Genomic DNA, 17,249 nt, shown 5'->3' with positions numbered 1-17,249 from the left:
TCCTCTCCTGTATCCAGAAACCTCCTCCTTGGTCTTCCTCTGGACCTCTAGCAGCTCTACACTCAGCATCCTTCTACCGATAGATTCGCCGTCTGTCCTCTGGACATGTCCCAACCATCTCAGTCTGGCTTTATCTCCAAAACCTCTAACATGAGCCGTCCCTCTGATGTCCTCATCCTGGTCCATCCTGGTCCCTCCCAAAGAGAATCTCAGCATCTCCATCACTGCTACCTCCAGCTCTGCTTCCTAGTGGATTTGGACAGATATGCAACACTTTACATAAATAAAGTGTCAGGATCAGCTAGTTTATGCGGATAAATACGCTTTCGCATCAGAGCGCAAAGAATCCATTAGAATTACGTCAACTGAATAAACGGTTGAAGAGTGACGGCAATTCAAAGAATGTCAACTCTGTGGAGCTAAACTTCTGACGTTTAAGGGTTTAGTAAATCCTGAGAGATGCCACAAGGGTGAAACAAATGTTGTTGAATGGGCTTCAAAGGTTTTTGTCAGACATGAAAACAGCCCTGCAGTTGGAAGTAATCCAATTAGTCTCAGAGTAACAGAGTCCAGCCGGATTCTGACAGAAAACAGAAGAGCTTAAGAAATCAGGCAGCATGAGTGGTAAACAGCAGAAACCTAGTGTGAAGCAACGCAAAAGGTAATATTCAACGTAAAACCTGATCAATTCAGCTTTTACAAAATAAAGAGTCAAGAAGTGCAGAGAAAAAAAACGATATACTAAGCATCGTGTCAGAAATCTTTGGAGAAATCATCAAATTGAAAAGTAAAGAAAAATATAAATTTGTGCACTGCTCAAACAAACATGATTAAATCTTAAGAAACACAAATTATTTTCAGGAGTATAATGCTGTTTCCTGAAGCCTTACTGCCCCTGGCAGTATTGAGATGCTTTAGGTGTCAGATGCCGATTGTCCAGCAGGGCCGCTCTGTGTTTCCTAACCCAACCCTTCCAAACTCAAAGCACAGTTTAGCCTGGACATTATTCTTTTGTTGTTTATTCATTTAGCTTAGAGATAACATTCTAGTCCTGAAATCAATCTTATATTCCTTCAGATAAGATTTCTGTCTGCTCCCTTTTGTTTTCTGTTTCGTTTTTCTACTGTATTCAGTCAAATTCTTTAACTTCTTTTCTTTATTTAAAGTTAGCCTTGCTTTGTTTAATTCTCATCTTGAAAGATAGTTTTTTTTCCTGATTAATAATTGGCTTTAACTGCATTATAATCAATTTAAGTCTAGAGTCAAACATGGGGGCTTGTCCGGGACACAAACCTAAGATCTTGCAGACATCGAAACTGCTCTAGCTTATAAAGTATTCTGATGGCATCTGCAGGTAAGAGTGAAGTATCATGTATGATGGCTTAGTATCTTGTGATTTATAAACTAAAAAGTTGTGTTATACTTTTGAAACGCTTGCTGATCGACAGCACTAACTACCAATGTTCATCTCACTGAATCCAGAGTGTGTGGAAAGAAAATGCAATACGGGGATAAAGTCATCAATTAATTGCATTAAAATATAAAGAAAAGATAAAGCAAATTGATGAGACGGTGGAGGATGGAGTGTCCACAAATCCACTCAAGGATATTCTAAAGTATCTTTTTGGAGTTCCTTTTTTCTTTGGTTTGGGTTTTCCTGTCAGGATTCCTTTTCCAAAGGTTTGTTTGGAGAAGGAGGTTCGTGGAGTTGGATGTCCGCCGGTGGCTCACCATGCACATATCAGGGAGCTGAATGAGGACAGATCACAGCAGTTCGGTTAGGGAAGAGAAGGGGGAAGAAAAAAACCTGACCAAAGGGTAAGTTATTCAAGGTTCTGTCGATCCAGTGAGAATTTTGACATCAACCAAAGGTTGTTTTGGGTTTTTGATAGCGGACAGCTGTGAGAAGAGCAACCAGCCACAGCAGATCAGCCGCAGCCGGTGCTAAGAAAACAGGAAGTGGCTATGTAACCCGGATGTTAAGGGAAACTGGCCAGTATTGCCAGATTGGGCGGTTTTCCGCCCAATTGGGCGGTTTTGGTTCTAAATTTGCGGGTAAAAATAGCTTTGGGCGGGTATGCATTATTTGGGCGGTTTTAGGGTCGGTTCGGCGGGTTTTTCCCCTCATGAATACATAATAACGGACTACGTTAGGCTGTGTGCCTGTTGGAGTCTTATGTACTGAAGCCCCGTGTACGCACCAGGCAGAGAAGATAATGGGCTCTGTCATTAGAACCTGTTGGGGGTGTGCAACGCCCCTCCTCTTAGAAATAAGGTTCTTTAAAGGATGATACCGCGGTCGCGTGTGGGCGGAGCTAAAGTTATGGTCTGATCGCTGCATGGAGCGATGTCTGTTTACATCAATGCATGGTAGACACAGAGAATGTGGAGAGATCAAGTTTATTATTTTGAAGAGTTCTATCTGGTAATCATGTTTCCATGTTTGAGTTCATAAAATCATCATAGAGAAAGTCTCTGCTTCAACTTCCACATTGAAAGCTGCGTCTTCATCTGACGCCCGTGTCTCCATCTGACAGTCAAGCCTCTCCCCCGCCTCTCTACCTGTTCACCTGTTCACATCCTCTGCAGCTGAGAGTTGTTTTCTCCTGCACTCCTCAGTGTGTCCTACACAGAAAGCGCAAAATACGGTCATCATAGCAGCAGATTGACACGATAGTCGGGGCGCTCCAGCACAGCACAAAGATGAAAATGCCGCACGCAGGTTATAGCAGGGATAGAGCGGGTTAAGAAAATTAAAGAAGGCGGTCCACTGAAGAAATATTCAATACTTTACTCATATTTATCATACGATATATATATATATATATATATATATATATATATATATATATATATATATATTTTTTTTATGTGTATATATATATATGATACACACAAACCTGTCACGTGATCCCCCCCCCCCGTTGGGCGGTTTTTGGCTGAGTCTGGCGGTTTTCAGATGACTTTTTGGCTGGAAAACTGTGACTCTATCTGGCAACGCTGAAACTGGCCCCACCACAATAAGAGTGACTAAGTGGGGCACTGATCCGGTTTACACTTTATTTGAATTTGCTAGACGTTAGTATGCAAGCGTTGGTTTGTCAATTGTTTGTACATTTGTGTAACAGGACCACCAACCAAAGTGTGAAAAAGTCCACAGATGGACATCGCAGTGATGTCAAAATGCAAAATACCAATAAATAAACTACTTTGGATTTAAATCAACTCATTTCTCAAATATGTCCTCATTTTCTTTAACTGTTTCTTTGAACCAGTCCGTGCACTCCACGGCTCACACATGCACACAAACACACACAGAGAAAGCAGCAAACATGGGCCAGCTGGTGGCACAGTTCCTGGAATCAAACCAGCGACAGAATGTGGGCGGGCAGGTTGGGTGTCGGAATGTGCGAGTGTGTGTGTTTGGTGTTTTCTGTGAGCGTGACACCTGACTCAGCAGGTGATGTGTCTCCCTCATGTCAGAACCGAGCAAAGCAATCTGTTAATAACTGTGTGTTTGTGCGCATGTGTGTGCGTGGTTTCCTACAGCTATCAGTGACAGGAAATGACCCTTTAACGTCTCGCTCACTGATCACATGCAGGTTTAACGTAAGAAAGAAAATGACAAACCCAACAGTTTGATTAAAAAGGCAAAAGGATCATCACTTGAACTCTTTACTCCTAAAACTGAGTCCAGAAGAACTGAGTGAAATTTCAGGAATGGCAAAATCCATTTTCAGCTTTACATTGTTTGAATTACAGCCTGGATGTAAACCCTGTGAGGGGATGCTGGTTGGAAAACCCTCAGGAACAGTTTAATCTAGAATGTTGACAGAAATTCAGGGTCACACAACGCCAGGGTGTAAATATTGTGGGTAAAATAAAGATGTTTTTTTATAAATGTAATCATTTCAAGTTACTTTTTTTTTTCCTGGGCTCTACCCATGGATTCGGTTTGTAAGCAGATTTATGGTTCAATTCCAGTTAAGGTTTAGGGGGCTTAAAAACTTTAAAAACATTTTATTAAATTAAATAAAATTAAAAAAGCAGCCATGCATGTTTTCTGTTGTCCGGGTCCATGGAGGGTCGTAGAGAAGAGAAGCCGCATCTGAAAGACCGACTACAATGAAAACTGTGTTTTTGGTGGTTTTAACATATTCTACAAGCACTTTTCTCATAATAATGGACCTATATGAAATAATTTAAGATTTTTCTATATTCAATTCATGACTGGGAGCAGATAAAAACTCGATGTTTGGAAAAGCTCATATTTGGGACACAGCTACTGAATTGGGCGGGCCAAACAGATGCAGAGGTAAAGGAGTGGAGGCGGCCTGTGGGCGGATGGTGTAGCGGACGGAACGAATCAAGCACCAAGAAAAAGGAGGAGGAGTGACGACTGACGTAAATGTAGAACCGCTGCAGGAGGAAGATGAGGGAAAAGATCAGATCAGAGCATCTCTCCAAATGTTTGGTGTTTGTATCCAAACTGGAAGTCTGTTGGGGACATTTCCTGTTTCAATATCAACAGGCACTGAAAAAACACGTTTCCCATCACTGGGCTTGGAACTTTTTATATTAATAATTGATTTTCCTATTCAAACAGTGTTAAGCAGAGGAAGCTTAAGCCATGTTTTTCAGTTTTAAAGGCATGACTGCAGTGGACTGGCTTCACTCAGACCGCCTCATTGATCCGACTGCTCAGTTTCAAAGATGGCACACGTCCCAAGGTCTCCTTTAAACAAACCATCTGCTGGAGCAGATTCATTCCAGGCTCTCTGACACAAAAACGGATTTACTGTTTCTGGTTTTTCCATTTGCTGTTCACAGACTTTTCACAGTACGATCTCCTGCTTCCTCTTCCTTCCTCTTCGTCTCTAGATCTTCTTCAAACACGGCCCTCTACGGTTTTGGCTTCGCTTTACCGGCACATATTTGAGACCCGCCTGTAAATGCAGGCTCATTGTTTACTAATGCGAGTGAAACAACAAAGTCAGAAAAAAACAACTGCAGATTACAGCCAAACCATTTCTATCTGAAGGCACACAGCCACTACGTACATTTTACGCATTTTCCACATATGACATTTCGGTATTTCGTGATACACGTGATCTACGTAATTCATACGTGTTTCTTGCGTTCGTTGGTGTGCACAGATGTCCGTCGAGGGTTTCGGTTGAGAATTATGCAGTTTACGCATATTTGTAAACACAATTATTACATAAATCTTAAACAAATGTGCGTGATTTTTGCAAGACGCATACACAAATTTGTGTCTTTCCACAACCGTTCCACACATGTCTAAAAGTCTTTTCCCGTATGAACCACCGATGTATAACTTTTATATCGTGTATGCGGGGCACTTATCACGTTCAATTGTTGTAATTGACGCACAAATCACTAGTGAATTGCACGGAAACAGCGCAGTAATCACACAATGTTCATGTTCTACGGTGATTTACGTGTTCTTTGCGTGGTTTATTCATACTTCTGTGGTTTTAACGTGGTTCATTCATGATACACCTGTGAAAATTTCACGTAAAGACGACAACTTCTCTCACTTTTTCCATGTTTGTTCACGCATGACCAATTTTCATCCGTGCAATATGTGCAAATTGTACGTAGCGACAGTGTGACATGGCCTTAGAGGTGGCTGCAGACTACAGAAAAGTTAAACAAGTTTACTGGAGCTTCATGTTTAATTTCCAGGCACCTTAAGTTCCTGAGGATTGAGGAATTGAACCACCGCCAGAGAAGATAAGAATGAGCAGACAGGAAGTCATGGTCACCTTTCATCTCTGCTGCAGGAGAACTGAAAGTTCCCAAAGCAGACGTTCTCAAACCCACAGATCACTCAGTACTCGATCCAACAAAACCCCCCCAGGGTCCCCCACCGCCCTGATCACAGCTGCAGGTGAGGGGCGTGAGAACAGAACCAGGGAAACACTTGCTTCTCCAGGAGCCAGAACACAGCACTATGCTGAGGATCCGGAGGTTTTCAGGAAGATCTTGGAAGTGGATCGAGAACGTGAGCAGCACACCGACTGGAGGAGGAGGGGAGCTAAAGGTTCCGAACCGGTCTGGTTATGGAACGCCGCAGCACAAATTCTCAGTGAGATGCCTGACACACAAAAACCCAGGACTTCCCGAGGAGAGCCTCTCAACCTCACCTGAAAACATCCGGCACAGTAAATGTGAAGTTTGGGCTCTCAGGAGACGGTCGCCACGGAAACACGCCGCATGACGACAGGTCGCTGGTTTCATGAATGAAGCAGAAATCATCAGTGCGCTCTCATCTGTCTGCTGAAGTTCCTGAGATGTTCACCGTACTTCATTCTGTCTGTTAGACTGCTCCACACTCACACTCCACCATGTTTAGTGTCTTATGTTCAATGTTAATCCATTCATTAAATATATGAAACAAATGTCAGCACACTGGTTGGCTGATTTTATGGTCTTGCTCGGTTTCTTTTCACCAGCGTTTTAAGCTCCTCGGCTCTGGCTGGTTTAGTTAACATGTGAATTGGTAATGTGGTTAGAGCAGCAGCTGGTTTATGCCTGCATGACGGGCGCGGCAGCAGTTTACTGCATAATGCATTAAACTCACTGCTTTTCTCCATACATCAAACTGATGCAGAGAGACTCAAAAACGGCTCTTCCTTCACCGATACCATTGCACTGAATAGAAATAGTTCTACTGACTTCAAAAAATGACTTCATTACATATTCCTAAACCCCCGCAGTTTAATTCTTAGGTCTGAAAAAAATACTGGGACTTCATGAAAGCCAATTTCTCCAGTAATAAGAGAAACTTCAGATATTTTTCAAAACAGTCACACTGATCCTCTCTAATTTCCTCCCGTTTTAGGCGATGTTGCAGCCCTCCTAATGCTAGGTCTTTTCTGATTGGCTATCGTCTCAGAATGCACCATTTTTATGTTGTGTTTGGCTCAATTGGTACAGTGTACAGAAACACAAACAGCTGGAGGGAGATGTGTAAACCTTCAGACTTTAAGGGTTTATTCAGGCCAGAAAGGTCCGTTGGTCTGAACAGAGTCCATTTATTTTGGTCCGGATTGAGTTCTGAACCTTGCGTTTGGTCTGTATTCAGAATGCCTTTCAGCCAGATATTTATGTTTCAAACTAAGGCTTATAAACTAAACCACGCGACTAAAGATTTCTTCAGTGATTGGCCAGGAATCACAAGGGTGGAGCAAAGCAATGAGGGGCAGAAATGACGGAAGTCCTGTGTTTTGCAGTCCTTGTCAGGATAGTTTATGGATTCAAACTTTACATTTCACGGACCAATTTTAAAATGCTTGTATCAACGGCAGGTTCAGCACTTTTTATGGCCACTTTGGAACGGTGGCGGCGTGCTGCAGGGCGGTTCCTGAGAAAACAACGGCTAAGACGGTACGCTAATAAGTAGGTGCCAGTATCGGTATTGGCCGATGTTCGCATATTTTGAGTTTTTCGGTATCGGTTTTCATTTTTGAAACGTACATTTGTTTCTTATATATTGGGTAGGTTATGTTTCCAGTCATAGTCAGTAATCGACTGTTTTCAGGTAAATGTTTTTTTTGATTGGGATACATGTTGTTCAAACAGATCCGTGGCAACAGGGAGCTCATGGCTTACAGTTATGTCCAATGTTCAATAAATGTCGGAATGCTTTCAGATATATTTATATGAAAGTTTTAAAGTGATACATATGAGATCCTTTGCTGCATGTTAAAAACGTGGTTGTCCAATAAATGAAAAGTTGTGCAATTCTACTAAAGGAACAAAAAGGAAATCTAAGCTTTGTGTTACTGTAGACACTTAAATATTGGCTATCGGCCACAGTTACAGGGGAAATATTGGTTATCATTGTCGGCTGGAAAAAATTATATGCCCCAATCCCTTCTGATAATTGTTTAACAGTGTGTATCACATTAAACGTTGTTCTAATGAGCCTGCGTTCATCCGACCACATTTCAATGAGCTGCTGTCTCTCATTGTCATGGCTTCCTTGCTAATTCACTTTTGTCTGCGGCTCATCCGTTGCTACATTCCTGCATAATTCTTACACCACGTGACGACCAGCTACGGTGGCAGTATTGGTCCAGTTTCACCTCTCTGAGCATGGAGCCCATTCATGCCGAGGAATCTCAGAGCCAACCAGAGCTCAGTGTGATTGGAAACAAGCCAAGACCACCTTGTAAGATGGGTCAGAGAGCGGTTCCTGGTCCTGGACCAGGGTCCTCCTGGGTGCATTCAGACTGAACATTTGTTCTGGATCACTGGGGGAAACAGACTGTAGTTCACTTTAGGAACCCCAAATGTGTCCACTCTGAATACACCCCAAGCAGGGGTACAGGGGTAACTCCAATCGGTGCTGCAGGGTTTTGGGGTTGTTTGGGTCCGTGGAGGGTTGTAAAGAAGAGCAGCTGGATCTTGGCGCAAAGGAGCCTTGCAGTTAATAAACATGACAAATCGATACGACGCGCCTGCGCCTCACCGCTTCCCCCATAGGTGTTGTAGAAGTGTTGTCTATGACCTGTTGCCCACAGCATGCCCATACAGAAAAAAAGGTGCATCAGCATTTTCAATTTCAGTTTCTATGCCTATGGAAACATTGTAGAAATCGAAAATAAAGTTACTTTGACTTCTCTCTACGGATCTACCGAGCGGTCAAAGACCTTCATTTTTTGTTTGGGTCACCGCCGTTCCCACTTCAGGTTTGATGTTTTTTTTGCCCACAGACAGTCCAGCTGTTGTGACCAAGATTTTACCTTCACTTTGTTTAAAACTTCACACCAAAGAGACTCTAGTAGAATATTTAATGAAAACAGTCGGTCCAATTAGTTTAGTGCCCAGTTGCGTACATTAATGGAAGAACAGAGTAAAATAAAATAGAACAAACAGAGTCAAATTAAAGGAACATGTAAAAATGTCAAATATATACAAACATTTACACAATCATTCTGTAGATCACTGAGGACAGTTTCTTACTGAAATATGTTTGGTTACAGAGTTGTTCCTGTGGTTCCAACTGTAGTTCCTTGCAGATTCCTATGGGTTTTGTTGTTTTTTTGGTTCCTCGTGTCCCTCAGATTGCTCTTCTCACACAGGGCCTCTCCACAGTACTGCAGCATTTTCCCTTTTGCTCTTCCTTCCACGATCTTATCAAACATCTGAGCTGCAGCTCATTTCATCCATCAGTCAACGAGGCTTTACAGAAAACGCACAACAAAACTAAAAAAACATTCCATGTGCAAAACATTTAGGTCACAGGGAAGGAGCGGTCGGGATCCACTGCAGCATCAACAGACGCACCAACTGAAAACAGCCCACCTCCCCGTCTGATCGTGATGCTGCAGCCCCCCCCCTCACACACATCTGCAATCGGACAGCAAATCGACCAGATCATTTGTGTAATTAAAAACTGAGGAAAAGGCTTGGGGGGGGGGGGTACAGCCCTGAATGTGTCCCCCGAGAGGAATCAGACGTGGTGAGGGATGCGCACGAACAGCAGGAAGGAGGTGATGATGAGGTGAAGGAACCACAGGGAGAAAACAAACCGTTAAAGAACCGCTCTGATGAAAATGGCGTTTGTATTGTTTTTAATGTGTTCTCGTGTCATTTTTCCCACATATATGAAGAAAATTAAGCACCTCTGAGAATTTCTGCACTCAAATTGCTGTGAATCAGGAGCAGATGAAAAAATGCAGTTTGAAAAAAGCTTGTGGGTGTGATGCAGATGCTACAGTCAGCGCGCCACAAGCCCCCTGCTCTGCTCCATTCTGATGCATCCACTTGCAGACAAATAGATCCACGCACGTCTTTGTTTTTCTCGTCTCGATCAAAACCGTGTGGCTGGATAGCTCGCATGTTGCTCGCCATTTTTGTTGCACCGCTAACGGTTGAAGGCTGTGAGGGGCTGTAAACTAGCAAGAGAGCATGTAAACAGGTGGATGATGGGAAATGTGGACAGGCTTACTCCATCCCACCAGTCCACAACTCAAAAGGTGAATTTCTGATGAACTCTGCAGAAAGTATGTCCTAGAAGGTTTTTTTTATTTTGGCTAAAAAGGCAGATTTATGATTAAAAAAAGGAAGGGAACACTAAAAAAAGGGAACTCTAAAAAAAAAAGTATTTATTCTGTGCCCTGATTAATAATAATAGTTGGTACTTTATTAATCCCACAATGGGGAAATTCTTCTCTGCAGTGGTGAGCTGCAGCCTAAAGGCCTGTTCACACCGGGACGAATTTCGCCGGCGATTTTCGCCGACGTTTAACGCCTCGTGACTAAACAAAGGGCACCAACGAGAGTGTGCACACCGACGCGAAAAAACGCCAGGCGTTAAAGCGTCAAAAAAAAAAAAACGCCTTGGGTTCGTTTTTTTTTTTCGACGCGTCGCGTCGAAATCTACTCGACCAATGAGAATGGCGCTTTTGCACACGTGTCTGGAGCTTCTGAAGTTAAAGTAAAACACAACTTGGGGGCGCTCAAACACAAAACTGCCTTGCTGAGCACACATACCAGCGAAGAAGCTAGACGCCAAGTAGCGTCTACACACAGCCGCGAAGAAATAATGACGGACATTCTAAAATATCCCCGAACCAAGCACCAGTTGGAGCTACTGGTGCTTGAAATATTCATGTTTTCTTTGTTTGATTCTGACAAGCGTGTAAATACTTGCTCTCTTCTTCTGAGCGAAAAGCGACTTTAAGAAGCGTAAAGTTGCGCAGCGCCACCTTGTGTACAGGAGTATTTCTGTTTACATTAAGCGCCATCTAATGTCAGGGAATGAAATTGCATGTTCACTCCACTCATCGTCAGCGAAAATCGCCTGGGTGTGAACACAAAAAACGTGGCGAATAACGCCTGGCGAATAAGGCCTGGCGAACATTCGTCCCGGTGTGTACGGGCCTTTACCGTGTGTTAAGGGTCTTGCCTGAGGACCCTCACTGGGTGATGTTAATTGCTTGCCATTGATATGGTAATTGACCCAGTACCATGGTTTATCCCCCTCTGGGAATTGAGCCCTGGATTCCTGCATGGTAGCCTCTCACCTTACCAACCGAGCTACCCAGCCGCCATTAATTGGCTAATGAGGAATGTGAGTCAGTCTCCTCCATACTGTGTCTCCCAGAGATCATAAAGATCTGATCGATCCCAGTCAGATCTTTATGATCTCTATGCAGGTTTGAGCTTTGAGAGTTTAAACAAGACAGAAAAGTGTGAAAATGTTCATGTCTGTCTGAGAAAAGTGGAGAAAGTGTGCAGAGAGGAGCTCTACAGCCTTAAAAATATCAAGAATCTCACTTTGTGGACTTTACCTATCGCCCGTTGCATTATTTTTAGATTACTGTGGAGCAAACTAGTGGTGACTTGGTAAACTGACACAAGGAAATTCTGCTTTCAAACAAGCTTCAAACAGGAAGTGCAAGCTTCAAGCATCAATTTTGTATTATGTCAGGGTTCATTTTAAATATGTTTATGTTGTGATTTTTGTTTCTCTGCAGATTTGTCGTATCCTCTCCTGGATATGGAGATGATCTCTGCTGCCTGCAATCCTCTCATTGATGTTCAGTACTTACGGCTTTGTCTGCCCTGTTCTCCTCATGGGAGTGTCTTCTGTCCTTCCCGTTAGGTTCTGGTTTTGTTTATTAAATCCCATAATTCTGCTGGATTTGTGGGAGTTCTTCCTGCCGCCAGGTCTCCGCCTACCGGCCACGGTCCCAGTGTAGATTTAATCTGATTGTTTTTGTCTTCGTGGAACAAAATTGACGTCTAATGGACTGCATCCGTTCGGATGAGATGTGTGGTTTGGATAACTTCACGCTTAGAAATAAAAAGTTTAACCAAACAACATCCGTGACGTAACAGGCATCGGAGCCGAAGGGTAACAGCTGAGCAGCGCTTAGTGGTTTGTTCATCCACATGAAACATGAAAGCACGGCGCTTTTCCTGAGCTTTTCCCCAGGTGAGATCGGTAAATGTGTGAGAATGAAAGAGCGCCCCCCTCCCCCCAGGGGGGTTATTGAAGGTTAAAAGAAGCTGAAAGCAGGGGGGGGGCACATACTGTATGTGACCGCTGATAAGAGAGACGCTGCTGAGAAACAAGATGCAGCTCAGTGAGAGCAACGAGATGGGAGGAGATGCCGGGGGAGCTGAGAGAAAGAAGGGAGGAGGCGAGAGTGAAAAACAGAAAGAGCTGGGAGATAATGGAAGAAGGAGAAGAGAGGGGGGGTGATGAATTATCCATCAGACATCGTATAAAGTAAAGCAGCAATTATCAGATGCTGAAAAAAAATACACTGATGGGAAGACGAATGAAAGTAAATATCACGTGGAGGGTTAATGTCCATCAGGACATCCCAGGGACGTTCCTGATCATGCAGCATCCCTGCTCCTCCATCACTACTGTTACCACAGGGGGGAGGAGGGGGGGCTGCTGCAGTGAAAAACAAGGGAAGCCCCTGAAAATCTGCAGAAGCAGAGGAAGGAAAAGCCCAGGGAAGCCCCGCTGCAGCGTCTGAGGAGGATCCCCGCCTGCATGCCGCAGCCATGTTATTAAATCTGCTCAGCAGCTCCACCCTGAAGGTCTGCAGCTTCACCCTGAAGGTCTGCAGCTCCACCCTGAAGGTCTGCAGCTTCACCCTGAAGATCTGCAGCTTCACCCTGAAGATCTGCAGCTCCACCCTGAAGGTCTGCAGCTACACCCTGAAGATCTGCAGCTCCACCCTGAAGGTCTGCAGCTTCACCCTGAAGGTCTGCAGCTTCACCCTGAAGGTCTGCAGCTCCACCCTGAAGGTCTGCAGCTTCACCCTGAAGATCTGCAGCTTCACCCTGAAGATCTGCAGCTTCACCCTGAAGGTCTGCAGCTACACCCTGAAGATCTGCAGCTACACCCTGAAGATCTGCAGCTTCACCTTGAAGATCTGCAGCTTCACCCTGAAGGTCTGCAGCTTCACCCTGAAGGTCTGCTCAGCAGCTCCACCCTGAAGGTCTGCAGCTTCACCCTGAAGGTCTGCTCAGCAGCTACACCCTGAAGATCTGCAGCTTCACCCTGAAGGTCTGCAGCTTCACCCTGAAGGTCTGCTCAGCAGCTACACCCTGAAGATCTGCAGCTTCACCCTGAAGGTCTGCTCAGCAGCTCCACCCTGAAGGTCTGCAGCTTCACCCTGAAGGTCTGCTCAGCAGCTCCACCCTGAAGGTCTGCAGCTTCACCCTGAAGGTCTGCTCAGCAGCTACACCCTGAAGATCTGCAGCTACACCCTGAAGATCTGCAGCTTCACCCTGAAGGTCTGCTCAGCAGCTCCACCCTGAAGGTCTGCAGCTTCACCCTGAAGGTCTGCAGCTTCACCCTGAAGATCTGCAGCTTCACCCTGAAGATCTGCAGCTTCACCCTGAAAATCTGCTCAGCAGCTTCACCCTGAAGGTCTGCAGCTTCACCCTGAAGATCTGCAGCTTCACCCTGAAGGTCTGCTCAGCAGCTACACCCTGAAGATCTGCAGCTACACCCTGAAGATCTGCAGCTTCACCTTGAAGATCTGCAGCTTCACCCTGAAGATCTTCTCAGCAGCTTCACCCTGAAGATCTGCAGCTTCACCTTGAAGATCTGCAGCTTCACCCTGAAGATCTTCTCAGCAGCTTCACCCTGAAGATCAGCAGCTTCACCCTGAAGGTCTGCAGCTTCACCCTGAAGATCTTCTCAGCAGCTTCACCCTGAAGATCAGCAGATCCACCCTGAAGGTCTGCAGCTTCACCCTGAAGATCTGTTCAGCAGCTCCACCCTATAGATCTGTAGCTACACCCTGAAGGTCTGCAGTGGGGAGCCGGCAAACTCAGAAACAAGTCTGTCCAGCCGCTTTGACTGATTGTAGCGCAGCATCACTAAGGAGAATGTGTCAGAGGAGACAGACTGAGCGCAGTGGAGCATGAGAGGAAGGAGGCGGGGGCTGGTGGAGGAGAAAGCACAGCTTCACAGAGACCAAGGAGGACAGAGGAGATAAAACAACAAAAGCAGTAAACATCACTAAATCTAGACATGAGATCAGAAAAAACATCCAAATATCAGGTGAACAAACAAAAAGCAGCAGCAGCTTTATTTTGAAATCAGCTTCAGGAGTGTTTTTCAAGCTCTGCAGTCCTCCTCCTCCTCCTCCTCCTCCTCCTCAGAAACTCCCGGGAAACCGCTGCGTCTCCTCTGAAATGCTGCCCGGCCCTGACGGAACCAGAATCACAACAAAAGTGGGCTTTCACGCCGGAAGATCCACGACCCAGCTGCCTCCAGACTTTGAGTCTTCATGATGGATCTGAACTCGCAGCAGTTGGAGGAAAGCCGCGCGGAGCCGCTCTCCTCAGGCTCCTCAGCATTTCACTCACGCGCTCCAAACTTCCTCAGATTACAGCGCACGCGGAGCCGGATTACGCTAGAGATGCTGCGCGTCAAACCACACAACACAAATCTATTCCATCCCCACCAGGAGCCTTCCAGACACATCCACGCCGGCAAGTGCGCACGTGAGGGCGCGCTCGTGTCGGATCGGAACAGCAGAAGTGACGGAAACGCATCTTACCGTGCGCTCGTGCCGCCTGAAGATCTCAGCAGAGCATCCGCTGCCGGAACGGAACAGACCTGGTCTTCCCTGCACGCGCTAGACCCCTTCCCGCGGTCTTTTACGCACAGAGGAGCGCGCGCGGGCGGGGTGCCGAGCTGTCTTCGGGGGCGCGGATGGATGTCGACAAATGATGCACGCCTGAGGAGGAGAGAGGAGGAGCGAGGAGGAGCACGAGGGAGGAAGGAGGAGAGAAAGAGTGAAGAAGCAGGGATGGAGATGAAAGAGGAGAGGATGGATGAAGAAAGAGAAGAAAAAGAAAACCGATGAACATGAATGACATATTTACATAAAACAAAGAAAATAATGACCTTCAAAAATAAAAAATGCTTTTTATTTGAATGTCAGACAGTAAACAATCACAGGGAGTCCATTTTTTTCAGATTTATTTCTTTAACTCCGAAAAAAGTGAATTATGTAATATTTGTCTTTGTTTAAAAAAAAAGAAAAACTAACTAATCTGCCAGCAAAAACGTGTTTTTAAATTCTCCCCTTTGTATAAAAATACAATTGAAGTTGAATAATAATAAATACATCTGTAAACGAGACACATTCAGGTGTAAAAATGATTTGGTTTAAGACCCTCAAATAAATATTTGTATTTTATTCTAATATCATTTTATAATAAATATTTGCTCTTCCATGTCTCCGTGTGGAGATGGTTTCAGCTTTAAACCATCTCAGCTGTTCGTTTGGGGTCATCATCCATCCATTATGATCAGTCGGACCATCATTTTCATTCCTTCTGCTCTCGCTGCCTTTTATTTGTTTCCCATTTTATCTACGTTTGTTTTTTTTAAGTTTGACTATTCATAAAATCATACATATTTGTCTTTATGTTTACGGTCTCAGCCTGAGATCAGATCACTTGACGACTCCACCTTTCAGACCTTCTGCTGATCAAGCAGCAAGAAACAACATTAATCAGGAGGATGAAGACATGAAATTCCCCATAGTGTCCTGCAGATCCGCTGCTCCTCTTCCTCCTCTCCAGACCTTTGACCTCATCTGTCCCTCCTGGATCTGTTATGGATTCCCGCTGACCGCTTTCCCTTTTCTGTCAGTCGCTGACATCTTTACAGCTTTCCTCTTTAGTCTGTCATGACTGATGGTTTGTGGAGGATAAACAGGACAGAAAATAAACTTTAATTTAAAAGGATATAGAAGATAAATATGAAAATGACTAAATGTCAGGAGAAACTAAAGTGTCGATGCAGAAGAATCTGACAGAAATACCAATAAACTATGACATGAGTTGTTGCAGTAAAGAGAAGAGGTGACGTGTTTTGGAATTTAAAGTTAAAAAAACAGATCCTCTTCTCCAAGAAATAATCAGTTTAGTTCAAACAATAACAAATTTTTATTAAAATAAAATAAAAAGAGTCAGACTCAAACTGAAATAAGTGTCTCAGGGGTCTAAATCTAAAAAATGTAATGTAAAACTTTTTTATAAAAGAAACTGATAAATCCTACTTTTGGTCCAAAATGCGACAAATAGCAAAAGCATGAAAGTAAATCTGCTTTTTTTGATCAAACAAGACCAAAACCGTTCATTTACCTGCTTAATTACATCACAAACACCTTGAAAGTATTTTATTCTATTAAGTAGATCTTACAATGTGAAATTAAGTACTTTGAGTTTAAGTTTAGGCAAATTTGTTAAAAAGCTACATTTTTGTGTCAGAGACACAGGATTTTTTTTGGGGGGGGGGGGGGGGGGATCTAAGCCCTTTTTCTTTTCATGTTTTCCAAATATCTCCTGGAATTTGGCATGTTGACAGTTTCCTTATGTTTGTCCTGACGTCAGTTGGGGTTTTTGTTGGTTTTGCCTTAAAACTGGAGTTTAGGTTTGCAAGTGAGACAAAAACCAAACCTGAAGCTTTCCCCAAAAAATGCTCTAAGAGGCGGAAAAAAACAGCTTCCAGAAGATAGGCTGTCATCCCAATTTAAGTCACACAGAGATTCATTTACATTTGGTTATTTAACAGTTTCTTTTCCAGAAAAAACAAAACAAAACTGAGTCCCGTTGACAAATTCAATGTTAAAATGTGAGAAAAAAGCCTCAAACGTATCAAGAAATAGACGTTTGTTGTCTTCCGGTTTATAGGAAGCTACAGACAAAGTCATCCTTCAGCATTTTGAACAGTGTTTCCTTATCAGTTTGCAGTTCACCTTTCACCGTCTCACTATTCCACTGATATTTCCAGTGCAGTTATTTATTTTTTTTTTGCTGTATTCCACAAAGGTTTGAACTTTGAGAGTTGAAACACGAGAGAAAAGTGCGAAAATGTTCTGGTCTGTCTGAGAAAAGTGGCGAAAGTGTGTAGTGAGGAGTTTTACAGCCTTAAAACATCTATTCTGCAGATTTCACCTGCTGTGAGTTATTTTTATGACTGTCACAATAAACAAGGGAACACTGGAATAGATAATGATAATAACTCTCCCCTCTGATCAGACAGGAGAGAAAACTTTTTATGACTCTGCACTTCTTTATTTGGACCATTCTCCCTTGGAGAGAAAGAAGCCACCTAGTGGTAACTTGGCGCCACTTTCCCATTTTAGATCAGCTTCAAACAGGAAGTTTTCCCAGTTGCTTCTCTTGAGGAGAGAAACTTTGGCAACAAGAAGTCATTAGTT

The 17,249-nt window shown here is 43.9% G+C and overlaps 1 protein-coding gene across 8 annotated transcripts in view; it reads right to left on the bottom strand.

The window, feature by feature from the left end:
• slc8a2b (solute carrier family 8 member 2b) overlaps positions 1-14,742 on the bottom strand; it is a 134,138-nt gene extending 119,396 nt beyond the window's left edge. For 2 of the 8 annotated variants that reach the window (XM_078929760.1, XM_078929758.1), the window contains exon 1: positions 14,574-14,705. The gene's annotated coding sequence lies outside the window, so the exon portion shown is untranslated. Of the gene's footprint in view, positions 1-8,994; positions 9,016-14,573 lie in introns of those variants that run through there. The other 6 variants (XM_020708015.3, XM_023961335.2, XM_078929762.1 and 3 more) reach the window with 6 other exon arrangements.
• Positions 14,743-17,249: the final 2,507 nt, after the last annotated feature.

This window comes from Oryzias latipes, chromosome 13 (genome assembly GCF_053564925.1).
Source record: "Oryzias latipes strain Hd-rR chromosome 13, Olatipes_Hd-rR_3.1".
In the NCBI taxonomy this organism is placed as follows: Eukaryota; Metazoa; Chordata; class Actinopteri; order Beloniformes; family Adrianichthyidae; genus Oryzias; species Oryzias latipes.
This window is presented reverse-complemented; position numbering and strand designations above follow the sequence as displayed.